A 13,851-nucleotide genomic window follows, 5' to 3' on the forward strand; every position below is an offset into this window, starting at 1 on the left:
AAATAACAGTTTTAAACACGTAAAACATATAAGTATGTGAAGGGGTTGGATCGGGTGGATGCGGGTAAGATGTTCCCGATGATGGGTGAAACTAGAACTAGGGGGCATAGTCTTAGAATAAGGGGCTGCTCTTTCAAAACTGAGATGAGGAGGAACTACTTCACTCAGAGGGTGATAGGTCCATGGAATATGCTGCCGCAAAAAGCTGTAGAAACTACATCATTACATAAATTTCAAACAGAAATAGACAGTTTCCTAGAAGTAAAGGGAATTAAGGGTTACGGGGAGCGGGCAGGAATTTGGACATGAGTCTAGGTTTGGATTGGTCATGGCCCTGTGGGTAGCGGAGCGGGCCCAGAGGCCGTGTAGCCTGATCCTGCTCCTATTTCATGTGTCTAATTCTGTTAGATTCAGGAGATGGTTCTGTGATAGTGGATTGGCGGTTAGGATCAGATCAGCCATGATCTTATTGAATGGCGGAGCAGCCTCGAGGGGCCGATTGGCCTACTGCTGCTCCAATTTCTTATGTTCTTAAAACCCGACTATTTTCCGCACAGCAGAGCCACGTAAGTTCAGACGTCCTCGTCGCCACTTTTGTTAAATCTCAAGAGTTTAATAACATTTCTTGTATAACAATTAAAAGAGTATGCAGGAGACAGAGTTCAGTTAACAGCCATCACTTTCAAGAGAGTCTTCTCAACTCGATGCACTCTATTTCCCATAGTGTATTGCACATCACAACTACGGTAAGCTTTATGGAACAATTCGAATACAACATTCTAAATACGCAACAGTCACGTCCCTGGGTGGTCTCAAACCATCAACCTTTCAGTTAACAGCCGAACGCGCTGGCTCCTTGCGCCCCAGAGACAAGTGACGAAAACTTTACAACTGGAATTATTCCACAGGTACCCAAGTGATTATGTACCAGAGCGTTTGCAGCAGAGGCACCGATTTTGCAGCAAATGAGAAGCTGCGTGGTTCCAATGGAATGTCGGGTTTGTCGTGGCCGAATGGTTAAGTCGATGGATTTTAAATCCATTGGAGTTTCCCAGCGCAAGTTCGAATTATGCCGACTACGGAAATGAGGACATCGTCCCCAATGAGTCATTTTTACTGCATTTTAACCGCTGCCTTTCGGTTCCTGTGCCGAGACACATTCAAAGCTACAATCAAACAACGATTCAAGCAGAAAGTTAAACAAGCACTTCACCCCATTATTACATCACGACATCACGAGAGGCCTAGGCCACAGGAGAAATACTACATTGATTAATGCTCTTGAAACCGTGAAAGCAATTTTAAACGTCGAATATATTTATTTTGCAACCCATTGAAGAAAATGCACGTCGTCCGCGCAGCCATCTTCAAGTTGATGCTGCTTCCTACTGCGATGCTTATTTAATGAACTAAGCCAGACGAGCCACAGTTCGCAACCCCGCTGGCCAAGATCGGAATATGAGAACGTAAGAAATAGGAGCAGGATTTGGCCATGCGTTCCTCGAGCCTGCTCCGCCATTCAATAAGATCATGGCTGATCAGATGTTCGACTCAACGCCACTTTCGCACCCGCTTCCCCTAACGCTTGACTCCCTTGTAGCTCAAATGTATGTCTATCTCCGCCTTGAATATAATCAATGACTCCGCTTCCACAGCTCTCTGGGCTAGAGGATTCCAAAGATTCACGACCGTGTGAGAGAAGAAATTCCTCCTCATCTCCGTTTTAAATGGGCTACCTCTTATCCTGAAACGCTGCCCCCATGTTATAGATTCTCGCAGGAGGGGAACATCCTTCCTGCATCTACACTGTCAATCCCCCACAGAATCATATAAAGAGACAAAGAGGGAGACAGAGACAAAGATAGACATATAGAGCGAGAGCCTCAGTTTGACGTCTTACGGACTGGTCCGAGGGAAAAGGGACTTCAGATATGTTGAGAGTGTGGAGAAGCTGCGATTGTTTTCCTCAGAAGGTTAAGAGGAAATTTAATTGAGGCTTTCAAAACTAAAGTGGCTTTGATTGAGGTAATAAGGAGAAACGCTTTCCAGTGGCAGGAGTGACGGCAACCAGAGGACACCGATTGAAGATAACCAGCAAAAGAATCAGTATGGGGAGAATTGTCTTACGCAGCAAGGGCTCAGGACTAATGAATATCTTACTGCTCAGGATAAGTTATCACGGCCCAGGCACTCTCTCATTCCAGGATTGCAACCGTTTATAAGTCTCAAATGTTGCATTTTTCACACTGGCAATGAGTTGATTGATAGCCGTGCTGTGATCAGCTAAGTTTGTTCGGGAGATGCAGTTGACAAGAAAATACATGGAATACGGATAATAACCGTGACTGTTCTGATACTGTGAGCTACAGTTAAATGTGGGCATGTAAACATTTAAAGTGTCTCGTTCACAATGTAATTTCCGGCTGGCTTTGAAAGAGCAGCCATTTCACAGAATGCCTAATGATAAGCTGCTGACTGTTGAAGCAGCAGCGCTGCGGAAAGTTGAAAGGTTGATGAGGTGCAAGCATTGCTTCGCGCGGGTGTTTTGATTGGTGGCATTTCAAACAGCCCCAAAATGCACTGTTCTCTGGGCAGGAAACGAACCCGAGCAGCCGTGGTGAACGCGCCGAATCCTAACCACTAGTCCAGCAGAAAAGCTGCGAAAAACTTCCTGCCAAGAAGCAGGGCAACGCAGTTATTCCTCCTTGCTGCTTTGAAATTCAAATCACTTTCACGCCAGGCAAACTTTTCGTACAAGATGACATCTTTTAGACGAGAACACAAAGGACATGTTCACTAAGCCACAGCATCAAGTGCGGGAAGGCGACCATTTGGCATATATTTCCTTCTATGCTTTTCTCAGAGACAGAGGCATAAAGTCAGAGAGAAGCCGTCGGGGAATTGAATACTGAACATGATAATATCCACGACATTGTAGAGGAAATGGTTATGCAGTGCTTGAGACAAAGCATCAAACGCACACAAAATACCCGTATGTGCTCTCTTTGTGTGGGTATGTCTCAGATATCCATCTCAGTGTCATGCATTCATGGAGGCTGGCAGCACGGTGGGAGGCCATTCGGCCAATCGTGCCTGTGCTGTCTCTTTGAAAGAGCAGTCGTGCTTTCTCCCGCTGTTATCTCATTTTCTCTCTCCCTCCTCAGTGCCCCACACAACAGGCAAACAGAAGGAGAACACTCTACTAACGAGGAACTGGTGCAGGGACTTGTTATAAATTTCATCATGTACATATTTTAAAATTATTTTCGTTCATTTTGTTCTATTCAACTTTTCCCAGGGTCTTTTTAAGGAGCTGCCCAAAGGTTTAAAATTGGGGATGTTAAAAATTCTCCCCGTCGGGGAATTGAACCCCGGTCTCCCGCGTGACAGGCGGGGATACTCACCACTATACTAACGAGGAACTGAAAAGTGCCGAATCTGTCAGAGCAAAAATCGACCTGTGAACAGAGGGACAGAGGCAGAAGGGACAGAAATAAGAATAAGAACAGAAGGAATAGGAGCAGGAGTGGGCCATTCGGCCCCTCGAGCCTGCCCCGCCATTCAATAAGATCATGGCTGTTCAGATCTTCTACTCAACGCCACTTTCCTGCCCGCTCCCCATAACCCTTGACTCCACTGCAGCTCAAATATATGTCTATCTCCACCTTGAATATATTCAGTGACTCCGCCTCCACAGCTCTCTGGGGCAGAGGATTCCAAAGACTCACGACATTCTGAGAGAAGAAATTCCTCCTCATCTCCGTTTTAAATGGGCGACCGGATATCCTGGAGCTTTGCCCCCGAGTTGTAGATTCCCCCAGGAGGGGAAACATCCTCTCTGCATCTATCCTGTCAAGCACCCTCAGAATCCTATACAGAGAGAGACAGGGACAAAGACGGAGACAAAGATAGACATACAGAGCGAGACACTCAGTTTGACGCCTTGCAGAGTGGTCCGAGGGATAAGGAACTTCAGTTATGTTGAGAGTTTGTGATTGTTTTCCTCAGACGGTTAAGAGGAAATTTAATAAGAGGCTTTCAAAATTACAAGGGGATTTGATTGAGTTAATAAGGAGAAACGCTTGCCAGTGGCAGGTATGACGGTAACCAGAGGAGACCAATTGAAGATAACAGAATCAGTATGGGGAGAATTGTATTACGCAGCAAGGGCTCAGGCCTACTGAATATCTTACTGCTTAGAAATGTTATCACGGCCCAACTCTCTCTCACTAAAGTCTAGCACACGTTGCTAACTTTCAAATGTTGCATTCTTCAAACTGGCGTTGAGTTGATTGATAGCCGTGCTGTGATAAGCTAAGTTTGTTAGGGGGGTGCAGCCTGCAAGAAAATACATGGAAGTTTGATAATAACCGTGACTGTTCTGACACTGTCAGCTGCAGTTAAATGTGGGCAAGTACACGTTTAAATTGTCTCGTCCCAAATGTAATTTCCTGCTGACTTTGAAACAGTATGCATTTTACAAAAGGCAAGGAAGTGCATTGTGTACCTGTTGAGGCAGCAGCAGTGTTGAAATTGCACATGTTGATCAAGAGCAGACATTGCTTCGCGCGGGTGCATTGATTGGAGGCATTTCAAACAGCCTCAAAACGCACCGTTCCCTAATCGGGAATCGAACCCGGGCCGCGGCAGTGAAAGCGCCGAATCTTAACCACTAGACCACCAGGGAAGCTGCAAGAAGTTGCAAGAAGGTGCCTGCCAGCAAGCAGAGCAACGCAGACTTTCCTCCTTGCTGCTTTGAAATTCAGATCACTTTCACGCCAGGCAAACATTTCGTACAAGATGACATCTTTTAGACGAGAACACAAAGGACATGTTCACTAAGCCACAGCATCAAGTGCGGGAAGGCGTCCATTTGCCATATATTTCCTTCTATGCTTTTCTCAGAGACAGAGGCATAAAGTCAGAGAGAAGCCGTCGGGGAAGTGAAAACTGAACATCATAATATCCACGACATTGTCGAGGAAATGGTTATGCAGTGCTTGAGACAAAGCAGCAAACACACACAAAATACCCGTATGTGCTCTCTTTGTGTGTGTATGTCTCAGATATCCATCTCAGTGTCATGCATTCATGGAGGCTGGCAGCACGGTGGGAGGCCATTCGGCTAATCGTGCCTGTGCTGTCTCTTTGAAAGAGCAGTCGTGCTTTCTCCCGCTGTTATCTCATTTTCTCTCTCCCTCCTCAGTGCCCCACACAACAGGCAAACAGAAGGAGAACACTCTACTAACGAACAACTGGTGCAGGGAGTTGTTATAAATTTCGTCATGTACATATTTTAAAATTATTTTCGTTCATTTTGTTCTATTCAACTTTTCCCAGGGTCTTTTTAAGGAGCTGCCCAAAGGTTTAAAATTGGGGATGTTAAAAATTCTCCCCGTCGGGGAATTGAACCCCGGTCTCCCGCGTGACAGGCGGGGATACTTACCACTATACTAACGAGGAACTGAAAGGTGCCGAATCTGTCAGAGCAAAAATCGATCTGTGAACAGAGGGACAGAGGCAGAAGGGACAGAAATAAGAATAAGAACAGAAGGAATAGGAGCAGGAGTGGGCCATTCGGCCCCTCGAGCCTGCCCCGCCATTCAATAAGATCATGGCTGAACAGATCTTCTACTCAACGCTACTTTCCTGCCCGCTCCCCATAACCCTTGACTCCACTGCAGCTCAAATATATGTCTACCTCCACCTTGAATATATTCAGTGACTCCGCCTCCACAGCTCTCTGGGGTAGAGGATTCCAAAGATTCACGACATTCTGAGAGAAGAAATTCCTCCTCATCTCCGTTTTAAATGGGCGACCGGATATCCTGGAGCCTTGCCCCCTAGTTGTAGATTCCCCCAGGAGGGGAAACATCCTCCCTGCATCTATCCTGTCAAGCACCCTCAGAATCCTATACAGAGAGAGACAGGTACAAAGAGGGAGACAAATATAGACATACAGAGCGAGACACTCAGTTTGACGTCTTGCAGAGTGGTCCGAGGGATAAGGAACTTCAGTTATGTTGAGAGTTTGTGATTGTTTTCCTCAGACGGTTAAGAGGAAATTTAATAAGAGGCTTTCAAAATTACAAGGGGATTTGATTGAGGTAATAAGGAGAAACGCTTGCCAGTGGCAGGTATGAAGGTAACCAGAGGAGACCAATTGAAGATAACAGAATCAGTATGGGGAGAATTGTATTACGCAGCAAGGGCTCAGGCCTACTGAATATCTTACTGCTTAGAAATGTTATCACGGCCCAACTCTCTCTCACTAAAGTCTTGCACACGTTGCTAACTTTCAAATGTTGCATTCTTCAAACTGGCGTTGAGTTGATTGATAGCCGTGCTGTGATGAGCTAAGTTTGTTAGGGGGGTGCAGCCTGCAAGAAAATACATGGAAGTTTGATAATAACCGTGACTGTTCTGACACTGTCAGCTGCAGTTAAATGTGGGCATGTACACGTTTAAATTGTCCCGTCCCAAATGTAATTTCCTGCTGTCTTTGAAACAGCAGGCATTTTACAAAAGGCAAGGAAGTGCATTGTGTACCTGTTGAGGCAGCAGCAGTGTTGAAATTGCAAAGGTTGATGAGGAGCAGGCATTACTTCGCGCCGGTGCGTTGATTGGAGGCATTTCAAACAGACTCAAAACGCACTGGTCCCTGACCGGGAATCGATCCCAGGCCACGGCGATGAAAGCGCCGAATCTTAACCACTAGACCACCAGGGAAGCTGCAAGAAGTTGCAAGAAGCTGCCTGCCAGCAAGCAGAGCAACGCAGACTTTCCTCCTTGCTGCTTTGAAATTCAGATCACTTTCACGCCAGGCAAACTTTTCGTACAAGATGACATCTTTTAGACGAGAACACAAAGGACATGTTCACTAAGCCACAGCATCAAGTGCGGGAAGGCGTCCATTTGCCATATATTTCCTTCTATGCTTTTCTCAGAGACAGAGGCATAAAGTCAGAGAGAAGCCGTCGGGGAAGTGAAAACTGAACATTATAATATCCACGGCATTGTCGAGGAAATGGTTATGCAGTGCTTGAGACAAAGCAGCAAACACACACAAAATACCCGTATGTGCTCTCTTTGTGTGGGTATGTCTCAGATATCCATCTCAGTGTCATGCATTCATGGAGGCTGGCAGCACGGTGGGAGGCCATTCGGCCAATCGTGCCTGTGCTGTCTCTTTGAAAGAGCAGTCGTGCTTTCTCCCGCTGTTATCTCATTTTCTCTCTCCCTCCTCAGTGCCCCACACAACAGGCAAACAGAAGGAGAACACTCTACTAACGAGGAACTGGTGCAGGGAGTTGTTATAAATTTCCTCATGTACATATTTTAAAATTATTTTCGTTCATTTTGTTCTATTCAACTTTTCCCAGGGTCTTTTTAAGGAGCTGCCCAAAGGTTTAAAATTGGGGATGTTAAAAATCCTCCCCGTCGGGGAATTGAACCCCGGTCTCCCGCGTGAACAGGCGGGGATACTCACCACGATACTAACGAGGAACTGAAAGGTGCCGAATCTGTCAGGGCAAAAATCGACCTGTGAACAGAGGGGACAGAAATAAGAATAAGAACAGAAGGAATAGGAGCAGGAGTGGGCCATTCGGCCCCTCGAGCCTGCCCCGCCATTCAATAAGATCATGGCTGATCAGATCTTCTACTCAACGCCACTTTCCTGCCCGCTCCCCATAACCCTTGACTCCACTGCAGCTCAAATATATGTCTATCTCCACCTTGAATATATTCAGTGACTCCGCCTCCACAGCTCTCTGGGGTAGAGGATTCCAAAGATTCACGACATTCTGAGAGAAGAAATTCCTCCTCATCTCCGTTTTAAATGGGCGACCGGATATCCTGGAGCTTTGCCCCCTAGTTGTAGATTCCCCCAGGAGGCGAAACATCCTCCCTGCATCTATCCTGTCAAGCACCTTCAGAATCCTATACAGAGAGAGACAGGGACAAAGAGGGAGACAAAGATAGACATACAGAGCGAGACACTCAGTTTGACGTCTTGCAGAGTGGTCCGAGGGATAAGGAACTTCAGTTATGTTGAGAGTTTGTGATTGTTTTCCTCAGACGGTTAAGAGGAAATTTAATTAGAGGCTTTCAAAATTACAAGGGGATTTGATTGAGTTAATAAGGAGAAACGCTTGCCAGTGGCAGGTATGACGGTAACCAGAGGAGACCAATTGAAGATAACAGAATCAGTATGGGGAGAATTGTATTACGCAGCAAGGGCTCAGGCCTACTGAATATCTTACTGCTTAGAAATGTTATCACGGCCCAACTCTCTCTCACTAAAGTCTTGCACACGTTGCTAACTTTCAAATGTTGCATTCTTCAAACTGGCGTTGAGTTGATTGATAGCCGTGCTGTGATAAGCTAAGTTTGTTAGGGGGTGCAGTCTGCAAGAAAATACATGGAAGTTTGATAATAACCGTGACTGTTCTGACACTGTCAGCTGCAGTTAAATGTGGGCATGTACACGTTTAAATTGTCTCGTCCCAAATGTAATTTCCTGCTGACTTTGAAACAGCAGGCATTTTACAAAAGGCAAGGAAGTGCATTGTGTACCTGTTGAGGCAGCAGCAGTGTTGAAATTGCAAAGGTTGATGAGGAGCAGGCATTACTTCGCGCGGGTGCGTTGATTGGAGGCTTTTCAAACAGCCACAAAACGCCCTGGTCCCTAACCGGGAATCGAACCCGGGCCGCGGCAGTGAAAGCGCCGAATCTTAACCACTCGACCACCAGGGAAGCTGCAAAAAGTTGCAAGAAGCTGCCTGCCAGCAAGCAGAGCAACGCAGACTTTCCTCCTTGCTGCTTTGAAATTCAGATCACTTTCACGCCAGGCAAACTTTTCGTACAATATGACATCTTTTAGACGAGAACACAAAGGACATGTTCACTAAGCCACAGCATCAAGTGCGGGAAGGCGTCCATTTGCCATATATTTCCTTCTATGCTTTTCTCAGAGACAGAGGCATAAAGTCAGAGAGAAGCCGTCGGGGAAGTGAAAACTGAACATCATAATATCCACGACATTGTCCAGGAAATGGTTATGCAGTGCTTGAGACAAAGCAGCAAACACACACAAAATACCCGTATGTGCTCTCTTTGTGTGGGTATGTCTCAGATATCCATCTCAGTGTCATGCATTCATGGAGGCTGGCAGCACGGTGGGAGGCCATTCGGCCAATCGTGCCTGTGCTGTCTCTTTGAAAGAGCAGTCGTGCTTTCTCCCGCTGTTATCTCATTTTCTCTCTCCCTCCTCAGTGCCCCACACAACAGGCAAACAGAAGGAGAACACTCTACTAACGAGGAACTGGTGCAGGGAGTTGTTATAAATTTCGTCATGTACATATTTTAAAATTATTTTCGTTCATTTTGTTCTATTCAACTTTTCCCAGGGTCTTTTTAAGGAGCTGCCCAAAGGTTTAAAATTGGGGATGTTAAAAATTCTCCCCGTCGGGGAATTGAACCCCGGTCTCCCGCGTGACAGGCGGGGATACTCACCACTATACTAACGAGAAACTGAAAGGTGCCGAATCTGTCAGAGCAAAAATCGACCTGTGAACAGAGGGACAGAGGCAGAAGGGACAGAAATAAGAATAAGAACAGAAGGAATAGGAGCAGGAGTGGGCCATTCGGCCCCTCGAGCCTGCCCCGCCATTCAATAAGATCATGGCTGATCAGATCTTCTACTCAACGCCACTTTCCTGCCCGCTCCCCATAACCCTTGACTCCACTGCAGCTCAAATATATGTCTATCTCCACCTTGAATATATTCAGTGGCTCCGCCTCCACAGCTCTCTGGGGTAGAGGATTCCAAAGATTCACGACATTCTGAGAGAAGAAATTCCTCCTCATCTCCGTTTTAAATGGGCGACCGGATATCCTGGAGCTTTGCCCCCTAGTTGTAGATTCCCCCAGGAGCGGAAACATCCTCCCTGCATCTATCCTGTCAAGCAACCTCAGAATCCAAAACAGAGAGAGACAGGGACAAAGAGGGAGACAAAGATAGACATACAGAGCGAGACACTCAGTTTGACGTCTTGCAGAGTGGTCCGAGGGATAAGGAACTTCAGTTATGTTGAGAGTTTGTGATTGTTTTCCTCAGACGGTTAAGAGGAAATTTATTAAGAGGCTTTCAAAATTACAAGGGGATTTGATTGAGGTAATAAGGAGAAACGCTTGCCAGTGGCAGGTATGACGGTAACCAGAGGAGACCAATTGAAGATAACAGAATCAGTATGGGGAGAATTGTATTACGCAGCAAGGGCTCAGGCCTACTGAATATCTTACTGCTTAGAAATGTTATCACGGCCCAACTCTCTCTCACTAAAGTCTTGCACACGTTGCTAACTTTCAAATGTTGCATTCTTCAAACTGGCGTTGAGTTGATTGATAGCCGTGCTGTGATAAGCGAAGTTTGTTAGGGGGGTGCAGCCTGCAAGAAAATACATGGAAGTTTGAAAATAACCGTGACTGTTCTGACACTGTCAGCTGCAATTAGATGTGGGCATGTACACGTTTAAATTGTATCGTCCCAAATGTAATTTCCTGCTGACTTTGAAACAGCAGGCATTTTACAAAAGGCAAGGAAGTGCATTGTGTACCTGTTGAGGCAGCAGCAGTGTTGAAATTGCAAAGGGTGCAACCAGGGTGCTTCGCGCGGGTGCATTGATTGGAGGCATTTCAAACAGCCTCAAAACGCACTGTTCCCTAACCGAGAATCGAACCCGGGCCGCGGAAGTGAAAGCGCCGAATCTTAACCACTAGACCACCAGGGAAGCTGCAAAAAGTTGCAAGAAGCTGCCTGCCAGCAAGCAGAGCAACGCAGACTTTCCTCCTTGCTGCTTTGAAATTCAGATCACTTTCACGCCAGGCAAACCTTTCGTACAAGATGACATCTTTTAGACGAGAACACAAAGGACATGTTCACTAAGCCACAGCATCAAGTGCGGGAAGGCGTCCATTTGCCATATATTTCCTTCTATGCTATTCTCAGAGACAGAGGCATAAAGTCAGAGAGAAGCCGTCGGGGAAGTGAAAACTGACATCATAATATCCACGACATTGTCCAGGAAATGGTTATGCAGTGCTTGAGACAAAGCAGCAAACACACACAAAATACCCGTATGTGTTCTCTTTGTGTGGGTATGTCTCAGATATCCATCTCAGTGTCATGCATTCATGGAGGCTGGCAGCACGGTGGGAGGCCATTCGGCCAATCGTGCCTGTGCTGTCTCTTTGAAAGAGCAGTCGTGCTTTCTCCCGCTGTTATCTCATTTTCTCTCTCCCTCCTCAGTGCCCCACACAACAGGCAAACAGAAGGAGAACACTCTACTAACGAGGAACTGCTGCAGGGAGTTGTTATAAATTTCGTCATGTACATATTTAAAAATTATTTTCGTTCATTTTGTTCTATTCAACTTTTCCCAGGGTCTTTTTAAGGAGCTGCCCAAAGGTTTAAAATTGGGGATGTTAAAAATTCTCCCCGTCGGGGAATTGAACCGCGGTCTCCCGCGTGACAGGCGGGGATACTCACCACTATACTAACGAGGAACTGAATGATGCCGAATCTGTCAGAGCAAAAATCGACCTGTGAACAGAGGGACAGAGGCAGAAGGGACAGAAATAAGAATAGAAGGAATAGGAGCAGGAGTGGGCCATTCGGCCCCTCGAGCCTGCCCCGCCATTCAATAAGATCATGGCTGATCAGATCTTCTACTCAACGCCTCTTTCCTGCCCGCTCCCCATAACCCTTCACTCCACTGCAGCTCAAATATATGTCTATCTCCACCTTGAATATATTCAGTGGCTCCGCCTCCACAGCTCTCTGGGGTAGAGGATTCCAAAGATTCACGACATTCTGAGAGAAGAAATTCCTCCTCATCTCCGTTTTAAATGGGCGACCGGATATCCTGGAGCTTTGCCCCCTAGTTGTAGATTCCCCCAGGAGGGGAAACATCCTCCCTGCATCTATCCTGTCAAGCACCCTCAGAATCCTATACAGAGAGAGACAGGGACAAAGAGGGAGACAAAGATAGACATACAGAGCGAGACAGTCAGTTTGACGTCTTGCAGAGTGGTCCGAGGGATAAGGAACTTCCGTTATGTTGAGAGTTTGTGATTGTTTTCCTCAGACGGTTAAGAGGAAATTTAATAAGAGGCTTTCAAAATTACAAGGGGATTTGATTGAGGTAATAAGGAGAAACGCTTGCCAGTGGCAGGTATGACGGTAACCAGAGGAGACCAATTGAAGATAGCAGAATCAGTATGGGGAGAATTGTATTATGCAGCAAGGGCTCAGGCCTACTGAATATCTTACTGCTTAGAAATGTTATCACGGCCCAACTCTCTCTCACTAAAGTCTTGCACACTTTGCTAACTTTCAAATGTTGCATTCTTCAAACTGGCGTTGAGTTGATTGATAGCCGTGCTGTGATAAGCTAAGTTTGTTAGGGGGGTGCAGCCTGCAAGAAAATACATGGAAGTTTGATAATAACCGTGACTGTTCTGACACTGTCAGCTGCAGTTAAATGTGGGCATGTACACGTTTAAATTGTCTCGTCCCAAATGTAATTTCCTGCTGACTTTGAAACAGCAGGCATTTTACAAAAGGCAAGGAAGTGCATTGTGTACCTGTTGAGGCAGCAGCAGTGTTGAAATTGCAAAGGTTGATCAGGAGCAGGCATTGCTTCGCGCGGGTGCATTGATTGGAGGCATTTCAAACAGCCTCAAAACGCACTGTTCCCTAATCGGGAATCGAACCCGGGCCGCGGCAGTGAAAGCGTCGAATCTTAACCACTAGACCACCAGGGAAGCTGCAAGAAGCTGCCTGCCAGCAAGCAGAGCAACGCAGACTTTCCTCCTTGCTGCTTTGAAATTCAGATCACTTTCACGCCAGGCAAACTTTTCGTACAAGATGACATCTTTTAGACGAGAACACAAAGGACATGTTCACTAAGCCACAGCATCAAGTGCGGGAAGGGGTCCATTTGCCATATATTACCTTCTATGCTTTTCTCAGAGACAGAGGCATAAAGTCAGAGAGAAGCCGTCGGGGAAGTGAAAACAGAACATCATAATATCCACGACATTGTCCAGGAAATGGTTATGCAGTGCTTGAGACAAAGCAGCAAACACACACAAAATACCCGTATGTGCTCTCTTTGTGTGGGTATGTCTCAGATATCCATCTCAGTGTCATGCATTCATGGAGGCTGGCAGCACGGTGGGAGGCCATTCGGCCAATCGTGCCTGTGCTGTCTCTTTGAAAGAGCAGTCGTGCTTTCTCCCGCTGTTATCTCATTTTCTCTCTCCCTCCTCAGTGCCCCACACAACAGGCAAACAGAAGGAGAACACTCTACTAACGAGGAACTGGTGCAGGGAGTTGTTATAAATTTCGTCATGTACATATTTTAAAATTATTTTCGTTCATTTTGTTCTATTCAACTTTTCCCAGGGTCTTTTTAAGGAGCTGCCCAAAGATTTAAAATTGGGGATGTTAAAAATCCTCTCCGTCGGGGAATTGAACCCCGGTCTCCCGCGTGACAGGCGGGGATACTCTCCACTATACTAACGAGGAACTGAAAGGTGCCGAATCTGTCAGAGCAAAAATCGACCTGTGAACAGAGGGACAGAAATAAGAACAGAAGGAATCGGAGCAGGAGTGGGCCATTCGGCCCCTCGAGCCTGCCCCGCCATTCAATAAGATCATGGCTGATCAGATCTTCTACTCAACGCCACTTTCCTGCCCGCTCCCCATAACCCTTGACTCCACTGCAGCTCAAATATATGTCTATCTCCACCTTGAATATATTCAGTGACTCCGCCTCCACAGCT

At 46.3% G+C, this 13,851-nt stretch overlaps 2 non-coding genes across 2 annotated transcripts; both read right to left on the reverse strand.

The window, feature by feature from the left end:
• Positions 1-3,349: 3,349 nt before the first annotated feature.
• Positions 3,350-3,421, reverse strand: trnad-guc (transfer RNA aspartic acid (anticodon GUC)). The gene has a single exon. It is a non-coding gene; the product is annotated as a tRNA-Asp (tRNA).
• Positions 3,422-5,391: 1,970 nt separating this feature from the next.
• On the reverse strand, positions 5,392-5,463 carry trnad-guc (transfer RNA aspartic acid (anticodon GUC)). Its single transcript has one exon. It is a non-coding gene; the product is annotated as a tRNA-Asp (tRNA).
• Positions 5,464-13,851: the final 8,388 nt, after the last annotated feature.

The sequence above is a fragment of the Somniosus microcephalus genome, unplaced genomic scaffold, assembly GCF_052327205.1.
Source record: "Somniosus microcephalus isolate GS21.2 unplaced genomic scaffold, FLI_Smic_1.0 unresolved_chr5, whole genome shotgun sequence".
Taxonomy (NCBI): domain Eukaryota; kingdom Metazoa; phylum Chordata; class Chondrichthyes; order Squaliformes; family Somniosidae; genus Somniosus; species Somniosus microcephalus.